This window comes from Canis lupus, chromosome 26 (assembly GCF_048164855.1).
Source record: "Canis lupus baileyi chromosome 26, mCanLup2.hap1, whole genome shotgun sequence".
Classification (NCBI taxonomy): domain Eukaryota; kingdom Metazoa; phylum Chordata; class Mammalia; order Carnivora; family Canidae; genus Canis; species Canis lupus.
The window spans coordinates 21,554,559-21,575,031 of NC_132863.1; the positions used below are offsets into that span (position 1 = coordinate 21,554,559).

The window sequence follows — 20,473 nt, forward strand, 5'->3', positions numbered from 1 at the left end:
TGATGTATCACACTGATTGATTTGCAGATGTTGAACTATGCTTGCAATCTAGGAATAAATCCCACTTAGCCATGGTGAATAATCCTTTTAATGTACTGTTGTATCCTATTGGCTAGTATCTTGATGAGAATTTTGGCATCCATGTTCATCAGGAATACTGGTCTGTAATCGTTCTTGATGGGGTTTTTGTCTGGTTTGGGGATTGAGATAATGCTGGCCTCATAGAATGAGTTTGGAAGCTTTCCTTCCATTTCTATTTTTTGCAATAGCTTCAGAAGAATAGGTATTAGTTCTTCTTTAAATGTGTGGTAGAATTCCCCAGGGAAGCCATCTGGCCCTGGACTCTTGATTATTGGGAGACTTTTGATTACTGCTACAGTATCTTTCCTGATTATGAGTTTGTTCAGTTTTTCTATTTCTTCCTGCTTCAGTATTGGGGTTTATATATTTCTAGGAATGCATGCATTTCTTCCAGATTGCCTGATTTTTTGGCATATTTGCTCTTAATACGTTTTTATAAGTGTTTGTATTTCAACACTAATTCTCCTAAGGGAAGAGGAGTGAAGTGGTGGGGACGCGGCAGCAGCGGCAGCACTTAAAAGGAGTTTTTTTGGAGGCTTTTTTGGACCCATTTGTGAGATCGATGTTGTCCTTAATGATGGGGAAACCAGGAAAATGGCTGAAATGAAAACTGAAGATGGCAAAGTAGAAAAGTACTATCTTTTCTATGATGGAGAGTTTGTTTCAGAAAAGGTAAACCTAGCTTTTAAGCAACCTGGAATGAGGCTAGAGCACCAAGGAATTAGAACTGAATTTGTAGATCAAATTGAACTTTTCAATGACAGGAATAATACTCATGAGTTTGTAGACCTAGTGAAAGAACTAGCCTTGCCTGGAAAATTGACTCAGAGTAGAAGCTATGATTTTGAATTTATGCTATTTGAAAAACTATATGAATCTTATATCAATGCCAATGTCCCCTTGAGGTATTTTCTTAAAGTGACAATAGTAAGAAGACTGATAAACTTGGTAAAAGAATATGATCTTATTGTTCACCAACTTGCCACATATCCTGATGTTAACAACTCTATTAAGATGAAAGTGGGCATTGAAAATAGTCTACTAGTATAATTTGAATATAATAAATCAAAATATCATCTAAGGGATTTGATTGTTGGAAAAATTTACTTCTTATTAGTAAGAATAAAGATCCAACATATGGAGTTGCAACTGGTAAAAAAAAAAAAAAAGGATCACAGGAATTGGACCCAGTACCACCACAGAAACAGAAATAATTGCAAAATATGAAATAATGAATGGTGTACCCATAAAAGGTGAATCAATTTCAATAAGACTATTTTTAGTGGGATATGACCCAACTCTGACAATGAGAGATGTGAACAAAAAATTTTCTGTAAGGTACTTTTTGATTCTAGTCCTTGTTGATGAGGAAGACAGAAGGTACTTCAAGCAGCAGGAGATCATCTTATGGAGAAATGCTTCTGAAAAACTGAGGAAACAGAGAACAAACCTTCACCAGCGATTTGAATCATCAGAATTAGAGGCATCTGCTGAACAGCCTAAAATGTGAACTGAATAGAAGAAAAAACAAAAAAAATGCCTATATCCATTGAGATTAAATTCAACAGATTAAAGATGGTTGCAGCTTGTAAGGAGTGGAAAGGCCAAAACTCCATTTATAATAGTATTCCTTTATCTTACGGTGCTGCATTTATTCTATGTGCTTTTTAAAATGTATATACAACTAAATGTTCTTCATGTTTATACATTTTAAAAAGCATTTTCTTTGAAAAAAATTGTGTTTCTTCAGTGTTGGTTGTGATCTCTCCTCTTTCATTCATATTATTAATTCAGTCCTTTCTCTTTTCTTTTTAGTAAGTCTGACCAAGGGTTTATCAATCCTATTAATTTTTTCAGAGAACCAGCTTCTAGTTTCGTTAATCTGTTCTACTCTTCTGGTTTCTATTTCATTGAGTTTTGCTTTAATCTTTGTTATTTCTCTTCTAATGCTTGGTTTAGGCTTTATTTGCTGTTCTTTCTCTAGCTCCTTTAGGTGTCAGGTTAGCTTGTGTATTGAGGGCTTTTCTAATTTGGGGGGATAGCCTTGTATTGCTATGTACTTCCTTCTTAGTATCTCCTCTGCTGTATCCCAAATGTTTTGAACAGTTGGGTCTTCATTTTCATTTGTTTCCATGAATTTTTAAAAATTATTCTTTAATTTCCTTGTTGACACATTCATTCTTTAGTAGGATGATCTTTAACCTCCAAGTGTTTGAGTTCCTTCCAAATTTCCTCTTGTGATTGAGTTCAAGTTTCAAAGCATTATGGCCTGAATATATGCAGAAAATAATCCCAATCTTTTGGTACCAGCTAAGACCTGATTTGTGACCCAGTATGTGGTCTATTCTGGAGAATGTTGCATGGGCACTTGAGAAGAATGTGTATTCTGTTGTTTTCAGATTAAATACTCAAAATAGATCTGTGAAGTCCATATGGTCCAGTGTGTCATTCAAAGCCCTTGTTTCCTTGTTGACCTTCAGCTTAGATGATCTTTCTATTGCTGTGAGTGGGATGTTGAATACCCCTATTGTTTTATTATTATTGTTTTTCTTTAATTTGGTTAGCAATTGGTTTATATAATTGGCTGCTCCCAATTTGGAGTATAAATATTTATAATTGTTAGATCTTCTTGTTGGATCAATCCTTTAAGTATGATATAGTGTCCCTCTTCATCCCTTACTACTATCTTTGATTTAATATCTAATTTGTCTGATATGAGGATTGCCACCCCAGTTTTCTTTTGAGGTCCATTAGCATGACAATGGTACTTCACCCCTCACTTTCCATCTGGAAGTGTCTTTAGATCAAAATGAGTCTCTGGTAGACAGCATATCGATGGGTCCTGCTTTTTATCCATTCAGATACCCTATGTCTTTTGATTGGAGCATTTAGTTCATTTACATTCAGAGTAACTATTGAAAGATAGGGATGTAGTGTCTTGTATTACCTGTAAAGTCCCTGTTTCTGTGTATTGCCTCTGTTTCTTTCTGGCCTGAGATATTTTTGGACTCTCTCTTCACTTACAGGATTCCATTAGTATTTCTTGCAGGGCTGACTTAGTGGTCACATATTCTTTGTTTCTGTCTGTCCTGAAAAACTCTATCTCTCCTTCCATTCTGAATGACAGCCTTGCTGGATAAAGTATTCTTGGCTGCATGCTTTTCTCATTTAGTACCCTGAATGTGTCATGCCAGCTCTTTCTGGCCTGCCAGGATAGATCCACAGATCTATCCTCTGTGGATAGATCTGCTGCCAGTCTCATGCTCCTGACCCTGTAGGTTAAGGAGTTCTTGTCTTGAGCTGCCTTCAGGATTTTCCTTTTATGGTTGAAATTTGCAAGCTTCACTATTATATGTCAGGGTATTGATCTATTTTTACTGATTGTGGGAGGGGTCCTCTATATCTCTTGGGAATGCCTGTTTTCTTCTCCCTCGAAGACCCTAATAATTCTAATATTGCTTCATTTTATAGCATCACTAATTTCTTGATGCCTCCCTTCATGGTCCATTAGTTGTTTTTCTCTCTTTTCCTCAGCTTCCTTCCTTTCCATCAACTTGTCTTCTATGTCACTTACTCTCTCTTTTGCCTCATTTCTCCTAGCTGCTAGAGCATCCAGTTTAGTCTACATCTCAATTTTAGAGCACTTTTAATTTTGGCCTGATTAGATTTCATTTCTGCACTAAGAGACTTTCTTTGTCTTTTATGATTTTTACAAACCCAGCTAGCAACTTTACAATTGTTATCCTGAATTCCAGCTCTGACATCTTATTTATATCTATATCGATTAAATCTGTGGCAGAAAATATTATTTCTGGTTCTTTCTTTTGTTGTGAATTCCTCCTTCTAGTCATTTTGCCCAGAAAAGAGTGGATGAATGAGTGAACAAATTCAAAATTATCAACCCCAACTCAAGCAGAATATACACTAAACAAATCTGAAGAGGTCAGAAGCCAAAAAAGAAAAGAAAAAGAAAGAAAAAAACAGGTTCAAGAGAAAGAGTATAATCTCCCAGAAAGCAAAACTTATATATATATAACTGAATATAGTGAAAGGAAGTAAAAAATGAAGAATATATATAAAATGTAAATGTAAAAAATGAAAGTTAAGAAAGGACTTAAAAACAGAGTTGATAAAATAAGAAACTAGCTGAAAATAAAAAAAGAAGAAAAAGGAAAATTTTAAACTGAAATATAAACAAATCATAAGGAGGAAGCCCTCTAATTCTATGTATACTAGTTTTCCCTAGAGCTGGAGTTTTGCAGTGCTGTGTGCCCCCTAAACTTGGTGTTCCCCTATTATTCCAGCTGGTCTTCTGGGGGAGGGGCCCTGCTGCATTGATTCTCAGATGTCTTTGGATGGAGTTGTACCTTGCCTTGCCAGGGACCTGGGCTCAGTGTAAACTGTTTCTGGTTTTTCTGTTTGTTTTTTGTTCCCTGAAGGCTTTGTGAGCCTCTTTAGAGGATGAGAATAAAAATGGCCACCCCAACCTCCAACCCTGGAGCTGAAAGATGGTGGTCCCCTTTCTTCAGTAAACCTTCAGGGATAAATGGTCTTCACTTTTGTGTATGGCACACTCTGAAGACTCCTGTGCTCCATGCTGCACCAATCCTCCCAGGGGAAATGCATTTCTGTCCTTTGCAGGGCCCCTGCACAGGGAGACATCATCCAGTCATGCATGGTCCCACACGGCCCCTCCCAAGGGAAGATGGAGGGTCCTCGTGTTTCTGTCCTTTATAGGACCTCCAAGGAGAGCAATCTTTAGGTTGTACACATACCTGCAATGTCCATCCAAGGTGGAGGTGGAAGGCTGCCATTTTTTTTGTCCTTTCAAGATCTTCCTGCCCTGAGAGCTGTCACTCTACCCTCCAGGTGGTTCATGGTTTATAGCCATAGAGCTGAGAGTACCCTCCCAGGCTCACAGACAGTACTGGTTTCCCCTCTGCAGTGCTTGGGAACTCTGCAGGGTCAGGCACTCCCATTTTCTGTGACCCCAGGGATCCTGAGACCACACTGTCCCACCTAGGGTTCTGCCCCACTTCACCACTGAGCACCTTTCAGGCAGGGACATCTCTCACTAGAGCACATTTCTAAAGCTTCTGATCTTGTGCTCCAGGGCTGTATCACTTTCTGGTTTGTGGCTTTCATAGACTTCCTCCCCTCGCCATTTATCTTCCCATTTATCCCTTCAGTTTCACTTCTCTGCCTTCCTACCTTGCAAAAAGTGGTCGCTTTTCTATTTGTAGAATTCCGCAATTATTTTCTTACACCTCAGGTTGAATTCACAGGTGTTTAGAGTGATTTGGTAGTAATCTAGCTAAATTCAGGGGACCAGATGAAATGAGGTCGCCAACTCTCCCGCCATATTGCCTCCCTCCCCCACCACCTCCCAACAATTTAAACTGAAATTTGAGACCCTATCTTGGAAAGTGTGTCTAACTTGCGATTTCCATTCGCTGAAGAATAAGAACAGATCGTTCCTTTACTGAAATGCATCAAATACATCACAGTTTCTGTTTGGTGATGCTATAAATTCAATGCCAATTCTTCAGCCACAGCAGTTGTGAGCATAAAGTATATCATGTAATTTCAAATCTCTAACAGTGGAAGACTTAAGCAAGAAATGATGCTGGAAAAATGCTGCTTCCTTTGTTGAGACAACCGAGCAACTCCCTTCCCTCCCTCTCAGATGGTTCCTTCAGCATGTGAGAGTCATGAGGAATGGTTTTAGTCTCATAATCAAGTTAATGTGAAGACACTGGCCATATAATACACAGGCTCCATTTTTAAAACAATTCTGAATCCTGTGTTCTTCTCTATGGTACCTAAAAGCAATTATTGTCTGAAAATGGAAGAATCTAAGTCTCAGATGAGTGTGTAAAGGAGGTAAACAAAAACTGAAGTTTAAAAAGTGAGAGAGAGGGCAAGATGGCGGAAGAGTAGGGTCCCCAAATCACCTGTCCCCACCAAATTACCTAGATAACCTTCAAATCATCCTGAAAATCTACGAATTCGGCCTGAGATTTAAAGAGAGAACAGCTGGAATGCTACAGTGAGAAGAGTTCATGCTTCTATCAAGGTAGGAAGACGAGAAAAAAGAAATAAAGAAACAAAAGGCATCCAAGGGGGAGGGGCCCCGTGAGGAGCCAGGCTAAGGCCGGGGCCAGTGTCCCCAGGACAGGAGAGCCCCGTCCTGGAGAAGCAGGAGCTGCACCAACCTTCCCGGGCGGAAAGGGGCTCGCAGGGAGTTAGAGCAGGACCCTAGGAGGGCGGGGATGCCCTCAGGCTCCCTGGGACAGTAATAGCAACTGCGCATGGGGGAGAGTGCTGCAGCGCGCACCGCTGGACCCAGGAGCAGCTCAGAGGGGCTCGGGCGGCGGCTCCCGCCGGGGCTGCGCGGCCGGGAGCAGGCCCAGGAGCACAGGGCGCCGGGACACAGCCCAGGATCCGTCCTCCCCCCGGGACAGGCAGAGGCCGGGAGGGCCCAAGACAGCAAGGACGTTCCTGCCCCGAGCTGAGCAGATCAGCGGCCCCTCCCCGGAGCCTCCAGGCCCTGCAGACGGAGAGCTCTGGAGTTACTGCGGGAGCTGAATTCAGGGCTCCAGAGCTGGACGCTGCCACTGGGGTTGTTCCTCCTGGGGCCCCACGGGGTAAACAACCCCCGCTGAGCCCTGCACCAGGCAGGGGGCAGAGCAGCTCCCCCAAGTGCTAACACCTGAAAATCAGCACAACAGGCCCCGCCCCCAGAAGACGAACTAGACGGACAAGTTCCAGGGGAAGTCAAGGGACTTAAAGTATACGGAATCAGAAGATACTCCCCCGTGTTTTTTTTGTTTTCCTTTGTTTTGTTTTGTTTTCCTTTGTTTTGTTTTGTTTTGTTTTTTTGCTTTTTGATTTCTGTTTTCTTCCCCCACCCTTTTTTCCCTTTCTTTCTTTTTCTTTCTCTTTTTCTTCTCTTTTTTCTTCCTTTTTTCTTTTTTCTTTTTCTCTTTTCTTTCCTTCTTTCTCTCCTCTTCCCAGTACAACTTGTTTTTGGCCACTCTGCACTGAGCAAAAAGACTAGAAGGAAAACCTCACCTCAAAAGAAAGAATCAGAAACAGTCCTCTCTCCCACAGAGTTACAAAATCTGGATTACAATTCGGTGTCAGAAAGTCAATTCAGAAACACTATTATACAGCTACTGGTGGCTCTAGAATAAAGCATAAGGGACTCAAGAGACTTCAAGACTGCAGAATTTAGATGTAATCAGGCAGAAATTAAAAATCAATTGAATGAGATGCAAACCAAACTAGAAGTCCTAACGATGAGGGTTAACAAGGTGGAAGAATAAGTGAGTGACATAGAAGACAAGTTGATGGCAAAGAGGGAAACTGAGGAAAAAAGAGACAAACAATTAAAAGACCATGAAGATAGATTAAGGGAAATAAACGACAGCCTGAGGAAGAAAAACCTACGTTTATTTAGGGTTCCCGAGGGCCCCGAAAGGGACAGAGGGCCAGAATATGTATTTGAACAAATCATAGCTGAAAACTTTCCTAATCTGGGAAGGGAAACAGGCATTCAGATCCAGGAAATAGAGAGATTCCCCCCCTAAAATCAATAAAAACCGTTCAACACCTCGACATTTAATAGTTAAGCTTGCAAATTCCAAAGATAAAGAGAAGATCCTTAAAGCAGCAAGAGACAAGAAATCCCTGACTTTTATGGGCAGGAGTATTAGGGTAACAGCAGGACTCTCCACAGAGACCTGGCAGTCCAGAAAGGGCTGGCAGGATATATTCAGGGTCCTAAATGAGAAGAACATGCAACCAAGAATACTTTATCCAGCAAGGCTGTCATTCAAAATGGAAGGAGAGATAAAGAGCTTCCAAGACAGGCAGGAACTGAAAGAATATGTGACCTCCAAACCAGCTCTGCAAGAAATTTTAAGGGGGACTCTTAAAATTCCCCTTTAAGAAGAAGTTCAGTGGAACAATCCACAAAAACAAGGACTGAATAGATATCATGATGACACTAAGCTCATATCTTTCAATAGTAACTCTGAACGTGAACGGGCTTAATGACCCCATCAAAAGGCGCAGGGTTTCAGACTGGATAAAAAAGCAGGACCCATCTATTTGCTGTCTACAAGAGACTCATTTTAGACAGAAGGACACCTGCAGCCTGAAAATAAAAGGTTGGAAAACCATTGACCATTCGAATGGTCCTCAAAAGAAAGCAGGGGTAGCCATCCTTATATCAGATAAACTAAAATTTACCCCGAAGACTGTAGTGAGAGATGAAGAGGGACACTATATCATACTTAAAGGATCTATCCAACAGGAGGACTTAACAATTCTCAATATATATGCCCCGAATGTGGGAGCTGCCAAATATATAAATCAATTAATAACCAAAGTGAAGAAATACTTAGATAATACACTTATACATGGTGACTTCAATCTAGCTCTTTCTATACTCGATAGGTCTTCTAAGCACAACATCTCCAAAGAAAGGAGAGCTTTAAATGATACACTGGACCAGATGGATTTCACAGATATCTACAGAACTTTACATCCAAACTCAACTGAATACACATTCTTCTCAAGTGCACATGGAACTTTCTCCAGAATAGACCACATACTGGGTCACAAATCGGGTCTGAACCAATACCAAAAGATTGGGATGGTCCCCTGCATATTCTCAAACCATAATGCCTTGAAATTAGAACTAAATCACAACAAGAAGTTTGGAAGGACCTCAAACACCTGGAGGTTAAAGACCATCCGCTAAAAGATGAAAGGGTCAACCAGGAAATTAAGGAAGAATTTAAAAGATTCATGGAAACTAATGAGAATGAACATACAACCGTTCAAAATCTTTGGGATGCAGCAAAAGCTGTCCTAAGGGGGAAATACATCGCAATACAAGCATCCATTCAAAAACTGGAAAGAACTCAAATACAAAAGCTAACCTTACACATAAAGGAACTAGAGAAAAAACAGCAAATAGATCCTACACCCAGGAGAAGAAGAGAGTTAATAAAGATTCGAGCAGAACTCAATGAAATTGAGACCAGAAGAACTGTGGAACAGATCAACAGAACCAGGAGTTGGTTCTTTGAAACAATTAATAAGATAGATAAACCATTAGCCAGCCTTATTAAAAAGAAGAGAGAAGAGACTCAAATTAATAAAATCATGAATGAGAAAGGAGAGATCACTACCAATACCAAGGAAATACAAACGATTTTAAAAACATATTATGAACAGCTATACGCCAATAAATTAGGCAATCTAGAAGAAATGGACGCATTCCTGGAAAGCCACAAACTACCAAACCTGGAACAGGAAGAAATAGAAAACCTGAACAGGCCAATAACCAGGGAGGAAATTGAAGCAGTCATCAGAAACCTCCCAAGACACAAAAGTCCAGGGCCAGATGTCTTCCCAGGGGAATTCTATTAAACGTTTAAAGAAGAAACGATACCTATTCTACTAAAGCTGTTTGGAAAGATAGAAAGAGATGGAGTACTTCCAAATTCGTTCTATAAGGCCAGCATCACCTTAATTCCAAAACCAGACAAAGACCCCACCAAAAAGGAGAATTACAGACCAATATCCCTGATGAACATGGATGCAAAAATTCTCAACAATATACTAGCCAATAGGATCCAACAATACATTAAGAAAATTATTCACCATGACCAAATACGATTTATCCCCAGGGCACAAGGCTGGTTCAACACTCGTAAAACAATCAGTGTGATTCATTATATCAGCAAGAGAAAAACCAAGAACCATATGATCCTCTCATTAGATGCAGAGAAAGCATTTGACAAAATAGAGCATCCATTCCTGATTAAAACTCTTCAGAGTGTAGGGATAGAGGGACCATTCCTCAACATCTTAAAAGCCATCTACGAAAAGCCCACAGCAAATATCATTCTCAATGGGGAAGCACTGGGAGCCTTTCCCCTAAGATCAGGAACAAGACAGGGATGTCCACTCTCACCACTGCTATTCAACATAGTACTGGAAGTCCTAGCCTCAGCAATCAGACAACAAAAAGACATTAAACACATTCAAATTGGCAAAGAAGAAGTCAAACTCTCCCTCTTCACTGATGACATGATACTCTACATAGAAAACCCAAGACTCCTCCCCAAGATTGCTAGAACTCGTACAGCAATTTGGTAGCATGGCAGGATACAAAATCAATGCCCAGAAATCAGTGGCATTTCTATACACTAATAATGAGACTGAAGAAAGAGAAATTAAGGAGTCAATCCCATTTACAATTGCACCCAAAAGCATAAGATACCTAGGGATAAACCTAACCAAAGAGGTGAAGGATCTATACCCTAAAAACTATAGAACACTTCTATAAGAAATTGAGGAAGACACAAAGAGATGGAAAAATATTCCACTCTCATGGATAGGCAGAATTAATATTGTGAAAATGTCAATGTTACCCAAGGCAATTTACACGTTTAATGCAATCCCTATCAAAATACCATGGACTTTCTTCAGAGAGTTAGAACAAATTATTTTAAGATTTGTGTGGAATCAGAAAAGACCCTGAATAGCCAGGGGAATTTTAAAAAAGAAAACCATATCTGGGGGCATCACAATGTCAGATTTCAGGTTGTACTACAAAGCTGTGGTCATCAAGACAGTGTGGTACTGGCACAAAAACAGACACATAGATCAATGGAACAGAATAGAGAACCCAGAAGTGGACCCTCAACTTTATGGTCAACTAATATTCGATAAAGGAGGAAAGACTATCCACTGGAAGAAAGACAGTCTCTTCAATAAATGGTGCTGGGAAAATTGGACATCCACATGCAGAAGAATGAAACTAGACCACTCCCTTTCACCATACACAAGATAAACTCAAAATGGATGAAAGATCTAAATGTGAGACAAGATTCCATCAAAATCCTAGAGAAGAACACAGGCAACACCCTTTTTGAACTCGGCCATAGTAACTTCTTGCAAGATACATCCACGAAGGCAAAAGAAACAAAAGCAAAAATGAACTATTGGGACTTCATCAAGATAAGAAGCTTTTGCACAGCAAAGGATACAGTCAACAAAACTAAAAGACAACCTACAGAATGGGAGAAGATATTTGCAAATGACGTATCAGATAAGGGCTAGTTTCCAAGATCTATAAAGAACTTATTAAACTCAACACCAAAGAAACAAACAATCCAATCATGAAATGGGCAAAAGACATGAACAGAAATCTCACAGAAGAAGACATAGACATGGCCAACATGCATATGAGAAAATGCTCTGCATCACTTGCCATCAGGGAAATACAAATCAAAACCACAATGAGATACCACCTCACACCAGTGAGAATGGGGCAAATTAACAAGGCAGGAAACCACAAATGTTGGAGAGGATGCGGAGAAAGGGGAACCCTCTTACACTGTTGGTGGGAATGTGAACTGGTGCAGCCACTCTGGAAAACTTGTGGAGGTTCCTCAAACAGTTAAAAATATACCTGCCCTACGACCCAGCAATTGCACTGTTGGGGATTTACCCCAAAGATACAAATGCAATGAAACGCCGGGACACCTGCACCCCGATGTTTATAGCAGCAATGGCCACGATAGCCAAACTGTGGAAGGAGCCTCGGTGTCCAACGAAAGATGAATGGATAAAGAAGATGTGGTTTATGTATACAATGGAATATTACTCAGCTATTAGAAATGACAAATACCCACCATTTGCTTCAACGTGGATGGAACTGGAGGGTATTATGCTGAGTGAAGTAAGTCAGTCGGAGAAGGACAAACATTATATGCTCTCATTCATTTGGGGAATATAAATAATAGTGAAAGGGAATATAAGGGAAGGGAGAAGAAATGTGTGGGAAATATCAGAAAGGGAGACAGAACGTAAAGACTGCTAACTCTGGGAAACGAACTAGGGGTGGTGGAATGGGAGGAGGGCAGGGTGTGGGAGTGAATGGGTGATGGCACTGGGGGTTATTCTGTATGTTAGTAAATTGAACACCAATAAAAGATAAAAAAAAAGATAAGAAGCTTTTGCACAACAAAGGATACAGTCAACAAAACTAAAAGACAACCTACAGAATGGGAGAAGATATTTGCAAATGACGTATCAGATAAAGGGCTAGTTTCTAAGATCTATAAAGAACTTATTAAACTCAACACCAAAGAAACAATCTAATCATGAAATGGGCAAAAGACATGAACAGAAATCTCACAGAGGAAGACATAGACATGGCCAACATGCACATGAGAAAATGCTCTGCATCACTTGCCATCAGGGAAATACAAATCAAAACCACAATGAGATACCACCTCACACCAGTGACAATGGGGAAAATTAACAAGGCAGGAAACCACAAATGTTGGAGAGGCTGTGGAGAAAAGGGAACCCTCTTGCACTGTTGGTAGGAATGTGAACTGGTGCAGCCACTCTGGAAAACTTGTGGAGGTTCCTCAAAGAGTTAAAAATAGACCTGCCCTATGACCCAGCAATTGCACTGTTGGGGATTTACCCCAAAGATAGAGATGCAATGAAACGCCTGGACACCTGCACCCCGATGTTTATAGCAGCAATGTGCACAATAGCCAAACTGTGGAAGGAGCCTTGGTGTCCATCGAAAGATGAATGGATAAAGAAGCTGTGGTCTATGTATACAATGGAATATTACTGAGCCATTAGAAATGACAAATACCCACCATTTGCTTCGACGTGGATGGAACTGGAGGGTATTATGCTGAGTGAAGTAAGTCAATTGGAGAAGGACAAACTTATATGTTCTCATTCATTTAGGGAATATAAATAATAGTGAAAGGGAATATAAGGGAAGGGAGAAGAAATGTGTGGGAAATATCAGAAAGGGAGACAGAACATAAAGACTCCTAACTCTGGGAAAAGAACTAGGGGTGGTGGAAGGGGAGGAGGGTGGGGGGTGGGGGTGAATGGGTGACGGGCACTGAGGGGAGCACTTGACGGAATGAGCACTGGGTGTTATTCTGTATGTTGGTAAATTGAACACCAATACAAAATAAATTTATTATAAAAAACAATTTGCATATAGAAATACAGTCTGCTAAAAATTAAAAAAAAAAAAGTGATAGAGAAACATCCAGATAAGAAAATCCAAAAGAGGATTTAAAGTTTACTCCAGCTATAATTCAGGAAGCATCACATGGCATACATCTGAGTCCATTCCCAAGATACTCTGTTGTACTTATCTTTATTTTATAGATCTGTGGGATCTCAGGAACTAGGAGGTCATTTGGGTTTGGATCAATCACATAGAAGTGAACAAATGAATAAAAGTAAGAATATTGATCTTAGAGTATCAAGACTGATGCTACCATTACTATCATTATTCAGATGATACATTCTTGTGAATGCAATGTTAGATGACTTGAAGAGGTAGTACATAGGAAAATGAATTGTCAAAAGAACATACCACCTTGGGGCGCCTGAGTGGCTCAGTCAGTTAAGCATCTGCCTTCAGCTCAAGTTCTGATCCCAGGGTTCTGGGATCAAGCCTGAGTATGGCTCTCTGTTCAGTGGAAAGCCTGCTTCTCCCTCTCCTTCTGCCCCTCCCCAGCTCTCCCCGCTTGTTCTCTCTCTCTCTCTCTCTCTCTCTCTCAAATGAATCAATAATTAAAAAAAAAAAGAACATGCTGCCAGGACGCCTGGGCACCTCAAGAGTTGATCGTCTGCCTTTGGCTCAAGACATGATCCCAGGATACCAGGATCAAGTTCTGCATCTGACTCCCTGCATGGAGCCTGCTTCTCCCTCTGCCTATGTCTCTGCCTCTCTCTCTGTCTCTCATGAATAAATAAATAAATTAATTAATTAATTAAAATTTAAAAAAAGAACCTACTGCCTTGATATAGGTTTTTATTACACACATAATTATCGCTTGCCAATAAAACATATCATCCCCAGCTAGACGTGCAGAACATTGTGCTGGTCAAGGGCCAAATCACAAAGTTCCTTATCAGTCTATTCCAACACTATAGTCTGTGTGTTCTGGCCCCTCTCTCTCTCAGTGGTGTGCTCAAAAGTTCAGCCAAAATTTGATTATCCCGGCCGCAGGGAAGGATTTCCTTTGTCTGATACTAGTTCTGACAGACACAGCTGTAGAGGGACGTCAGCCCTCCCTAAATGGCTGGTGCCTCATTGGCTCTCGGGGTCTCATTGCAAATGTGGGGTCTCACTCACATTTCTTGTTAGATTGATTTCTATATAATATATTGGATGCTATTACAAAATGCTATTATTTGAATTTTTTTCACTTTCTAATATTTATTACAATTAATTTTTACGTATTGATTTTGTTTTTAGCAAGCTTGCTAAATGTTCATATTATTTCTAAAAATGTCTTATAGATTCTTTTTTTACTTTCTCAATGCAAAATGATGCAATACATAATAATAACAGTTTAGTGTATTCCATCTTAATTTTACACCTTTTATATATCCTTGTGACTTAATAAGCAACCTAGACTCTGATAAAACATTAAATTGAAATTGTGGTAGCATGCATGATTATATTGGTGCAAAGCTTCCAGTATTTCACACTGAGTATGATGTTTGCTATATTTTTAAAATTGGGATGAGCCATATGATATTGCCAATATTCTACCATTTTGCATTGGACAAAAATAGTAATTGCATATAGTTCAATCTAATAGATTATCAGATTAAATAATTAGCTTCTATTTTCAGTTTGCTAAGAGTTTTTAAAGATGAATATTGATATTTTAATGTTTTTCCTTTATCTATTGAGATGATCACATGGTTTCCTTTGTCTTTCTTCCCATTTGTAAATGCAATGAATTATATGAGTTGATTTGCTAATATTAATGTAATTCTTCGTTTCCGGAATAAAACTAACTTGGTGATAGTGCATTATTTTGTCAGAGTTTTGTTTGGGATTTATTTATTTATTTATTTATTTATTTATTTATTTATTTATTTTTAGATTTATTTATTTATTCATTCAGAGAGAGAGAGAGAGAGGCAGAGACACAGGCAGAGGGAGAAGCAGGCTCCATGCAGGAAGCCCGATGTGGGACTCGATCCCGAGTCTCCAGGATCACACCCCAGGCTGCAGGCGGCGCTAAACCGCTGCGCCACTGGGGCTGCCCCGAGATTTTTATATTTATAAGTGAGAATGATCTATGATTTTTCTTCTTCATTCATCCTTGCTGGAGTTTTGTTATTGAGGTTATGCTAGCTTCAAAAAATGAGTTGGGAAGTGTACCTTCTTTTTCTATTCTCTAGAAAAGCTTGTGTAAGATTGAAATTATGTCAGTCAAATGTTTTGCAGATATTGTCTGTGAAATCATCCAGATCCAAAGTTTTCATTATAGGGAGAATTTTTTAATTACTAATTCTTTATCTTTAATGATTTGGGGACTCTTCATGTCCTATTCTCATTCAGTTTTTTGTTTTGTTTTTTTTAAGATTTTGTTTACTAGAGAGAGAGTGCACAAGCTGGGAGAAGGGCAGAGGGAGAGGGAAAGAGAGAATCCTCAAGTCGACTTCCCACTGATCATGAAACCCAAAGAAGGGCTTGATCCCAGGACCTAAGATTATGACCTGAGCCAAAATCAAGAGTCAGACTTGACTGACAAGCAATCTAGCACCTTTTATTCAATTTTGATAAGTTACATTTTCTAGGTAGTTTCCATTTCTAAATTTTACATCTAATATTGGCAAAGCTGTTCATGATATTCTCTTTTTATCATTTTAATATCTGCATGATCTATAGGAATGCCCCCTTTACACTCCTGGTATTGACTGCATTCCCCACTCTCCCTTTTTCTCTTCCTTCCTCTCTCTCCATTACCTCATCTTTCTCTCTCCCTTTCTTTTTTTTTTAAGATTTTATTTATTTATTCATGAGACACACACAGAGAGAGAGAGAGAGAGAGAGGCAGAGACACAGGCAGAGGGAGAAGCAGGCTCCATGCAGGGAACCTGACATGGGACTCGATCCCGGGTCTCCAGGATCACACCTTGGGCTGAAGGCAGTGCTAAACCGCTGAGCCACCCGGGCTGCCCTCTCTCTCCCTTTCTTATCCTCACCAGAAGATTATAACTTTCAGAGAAATAACTTTTGATTTTGTCAAATATCTTTCTTTCATGCTTGTTTTCTGTTACATTAACTTCTTACATTTGTTCTTTTTTCCTCTTTCTTGTTTATTGCTTGCCTTTAAATTTTGTTTATGGTGTTTCTTATCATATATAATTTTTATCATTGTTACACTTACCTTTATAAACCTTTAAAGTTGGGGCACCTGGGTGGTTCAGTGGTTAAGCATCTGCCTTTGGCTCAGGTCATGATACCGAGGTCCTGGGATTGAGTTCTGCATCAGGCTCCCTGCGGGAAGCCTCCTTTTCCCTTTGCCTGTATTTCTGTCTCTCTCTCTCTGTGTCTCTCATGAATAAGTAAATACAATAGTTTTAAAAAATAAATAAAAACAAAAATAAACCTTTAAAGTTGACTTTACAAATCTGTGGGGCTTTTTAAGGATCTTATCTTAAAGCTTTTTCTCATCCCAAAGACATCAAGTTTCAGATATAAGAATTTAATCTGTTGGGATCTCTGTGTTCAACAATAACTATAAAAAGGTAACTTCCCCCAACATCACGTGTTGCCTGGCTCACTTTTGTCACTGATCCCCAAACTCCCATGTATATGTGGGTTTTCCAATCCATTAGTCTTTTAGTCAACAGATTGACTTGTATTCTCTGTTTACATTTTTTTCTTCCTTCCCGATTATTGCATATTCAATTACTTCTTCTTGTCTCATTGCATTGGCCAGAATCACCAGTACATTGTTGAACAGATACAGTAAAAAGTAAGTGTCCTGTCGCTCAATCTAAAGGACATTTTTGTAAAGTTCCACATTAGAGATTATATTCTGTTCTAGGATTTTGCTAGTTACATATCATTTAAAAACTTTATTAAATGAGAATGAGTAACAGGACTGATGAATACCAAAAGTAAGAAAGATATAGCAACATGGCTCTGAACAGAGAAATAATGTGGCCTGAGAAAAGCGCACAAGCTATGTGATCAGAGAACCCTGCATTCTAGTCATGGTTCTGCCAATTTTTAGGATGTTCCTTGCTTCTATTAGCCTCCATTTCCTTGTTTATAGAATGTACATTATCATACCTAATCACGGAGTTGTCAGAATTTAAAGTATATAAAGCACATATAATATTGCCTGGCTTACCAACATTAACTGTGTATTATTCTTTCTTCTTGTAGTCCTGCCCTCTCTGCCTGTGGTAATAGGCCCCTTGGAGAGGGCTCTAATTGGGCAAACTGTGAATTTCAGCTGCATGTCCTATGGCTTCTTTCCCAAAGATATCACCCTGAAGTGGTTCAAAAATGGGAAGGAAATCTCATCCCTCCAGACCCACATTGTCCAGATGAAGAACAGCAATACCTACAAAATCTCCAGTACTACTGAGGTGGTCCTCACTCTACAGGACTTCTACTCTTATGTCACCTGCGATGTGAATCATCTAAGCCTACATTATCCTCTTCAAAAGAATGCTGATTTGTCTGAGACTATACTAGGTAGATGACATCACAGGTGACCAGGCTTTGACCTAGCTTTGGAGAACAGTTCTCCCAAGATTTACTTTGGTAAACAGGTCTAAATAATAATAATATCTTTTTAGCTATTAAGCACCTACTATGTGTAAGGGATTGCCACATGCTAGGTAGGTGCTAAGTAAATGGCCACCGAGTAATAAGCAAGGTGCATCTGATTGTTTCACAGAGTCTGAGCCTTTGTCCTATACTATTTCAGTTCCATCCAACATGTCTGTTTTTGAACATCTCATCCCAAAGAACAAGATAAATGTCATCTGCAAGGCAAAGAAGTTCTACCCCGAGGGCATACAGCTGATCTGGCTGAAGAATGGAAATATCTCCCAGATAGATAAGACCCTGACCCCCAGCATGAGTAGTGATGGACTATATACTGTGTAGAGCTGGATCTTGGTGGATGGAACTAACCACCAAGAGGACACAGTGCTCACATGCCAAGTAGAACAAGATGGGCTACAGGAGGCCACTGCAAAAATGACATTTTTGGTTTCTACTCATCTGGGTAAGTCTGAGAAATAGCCAATGGCAAGACCTACATGACTTACTGAAGAAGGCACCATGATCTTTACTTAAAATTTTCTTTTCTAAATCTTGAAATTTTACATTATAAAAGTAAAACATGCTCCTTCTCTCCCTCCCTTTCTCTCTCTCTCTCTCTCTCACCCAAACAATCCAAAAATTATATAAATAAATAAATATATAAACAATATCTAAATATCTGTTAGAAATGAAGTACACCCAATCCAACTCCCCAGGGAGGTCTCCTATTTATGATGTGCTAACCTCCTTTTAGGTCTCATTTATCCACAAAGTGGATTTCAGGAACTCGGTGGTGGGAGGCCTGGTAATAGCTGAGATCCTTAAGCCAGGGAGTCTATGTTCCCTTGAATGACCTCTTCATTTTTTTTCAAGAATGGTTTCTTGCCAGGGGACGTTTTAGTATTTCCTCAGATTCTGTTAAGCCCAAATCCCAAGATGAGCACTGCAGTCTTGAAACTCTCTCAACAGAAACACATCTATACTCCATTCACTACCAGTGTAGATAAACACTGCTGTGCCTAGTATGTTCTTATGCTCCTAGTTCCTCCCTGGAAGTCTGGGTATCCTGTCCTTTCTTGATCTACAGAGGCAACAATGATCAGCATAGTATTTTATAGACATGATTTGGACTTCTCACTGCTTTGTGAGCCTGGAAAGATACCTAAAATTTCTGAGCCTGAATTTTCTCACCAATCCAGAGAGAATAATACCCATGTCATAAGACTAGGCTGAGGAACAAATAAGGTGGTGCAAGATAGTTAAATGACTAAGGCTGCCCCTGCTTTCTTCTAGATAAGGCCCAGCCCAGCCATGTGAGATGTATGTGTGTTTGCCTGGCTGAGCTGCTGTTTGGGGCTTCTGTGCCAGCCAGAGCACAGTGCAGGACAAAGGGTTGTCATCAATTATGGGAAAGTGAAGACCCAGGAGCATGGACTCCCATGATGACTTTTGCTGCCCACCCTTCCTTTTGTGGCCTGCCTCCTATGTCACAAGGTGCTGCTGGTGATGGAGGTCTCAACCTCCATTCTGCAGGAAGCAGAGGGCTTGATTGAAAGTTGAGAGGAGGCTCGAGGAAAGAAGACAAAGTGGTGAGAGGAGGCTCAGGGAGAGAAGACAAGATAGTGGCCATAGCCTGGCCTAAGTGCAGGTGGAGGTCAGGAGTCATCAGTCTAAGAAGGGCGCTCTAGGTCACATGGGGCCAAGGTGTATCTGGAGGTAAGAGAGGGACACAGAACTCTCACCTCCCCAGGAATTTCCTGGAACTCCCTTAGGATTTCCATCTCAGGTGTGATGATGGGAGAAACAAGGTTGGATCAATGGTTTGCAAAAGATGTCTGAGGGGGATCCCTGGGTGGCGCAGCAGTTTGGCGCCTGCCTTTGGCCCAGGGCGTGATCCTGGAGGCCCGGGATCGAATCCCACGTCAGGCTCCCAGTGCATGGAGCCTGCTTCTCCCTCTGCCTGTGTCTCTGCCTCTCTCTCTCTCTCTCTCTCTGTGTGACTATCATAAATAAATAAAATTTAAAAAAAAAAAAAGATGTCTGAGGAACAGTACAGGGTATTAGGACCCAGGGAGAGGGCAGTGTCTGATTTCACAGGACTGAATATCAATGCCCCCCCACCAATTCCTCTCTGGGCAGGGCATAGATGCTGGCACAAGTAAACACTTGAAAAACCTGCACTCCCTGACCAAACAGACACATGGATGTGCTTTCCACAGCTGTTCCCTTTCTGGCACTGTGGGAACTTCAGTCTCTGTTGCCCCTCTCCCCTCCAGAGGAACTCAGCCTGAGAGGAGCCTGAGAGGTCTGAGGAGCTCCACATGCCTCCACTCACTGGGCCACCTGCCCTCCCTATGCCTGTCCAGACCACAGCCCCCAGGGAGGGGTCTCAGGACAAGACCTGGGGCAGCTGAACAGGAGACCTTTGGTGAGGGCCAGGAGGCTCATCTTACCTCCCTTGGGAGGGAGTACAAGCAGTCTTGAGTCCCACTCTCCTGAGTTCTCCTGAGCTCTGCTCATTTCCCTCTCAGCCAGCTCCAACTTCTCCACCTCAGCGGGAAGGGGGGTTAAATTTGATAGCATGCCGCGTTCCTCCTAACCCTGCTTTTAAAGTATAAATGCTCTAGCATGCTAAGTTAGTTTTCTATCGCTGCATAAAAAAGAATTACGCCACAACTCAGGCCTAAAAAACAAACATTTTCTCACAGTTTCTCTGGGTCAGGAATT

General features: G+C 40.5%; 1 pseudogene; it reads left to right on the forward strand.

Annotated features, from left to right (window-relative positions):
• Positions 1–933: 933 nt before the first annotated feature.
• On the forward strand, positions 934–1,591 carry LOC140617862 (vacuolar protein sorting-associated protein 26A pseudogene; annotated as a pseudogene).
• The last annotated feature ends 18,882 nt before the right edge of the window (positions 1,592–20,473 follow it).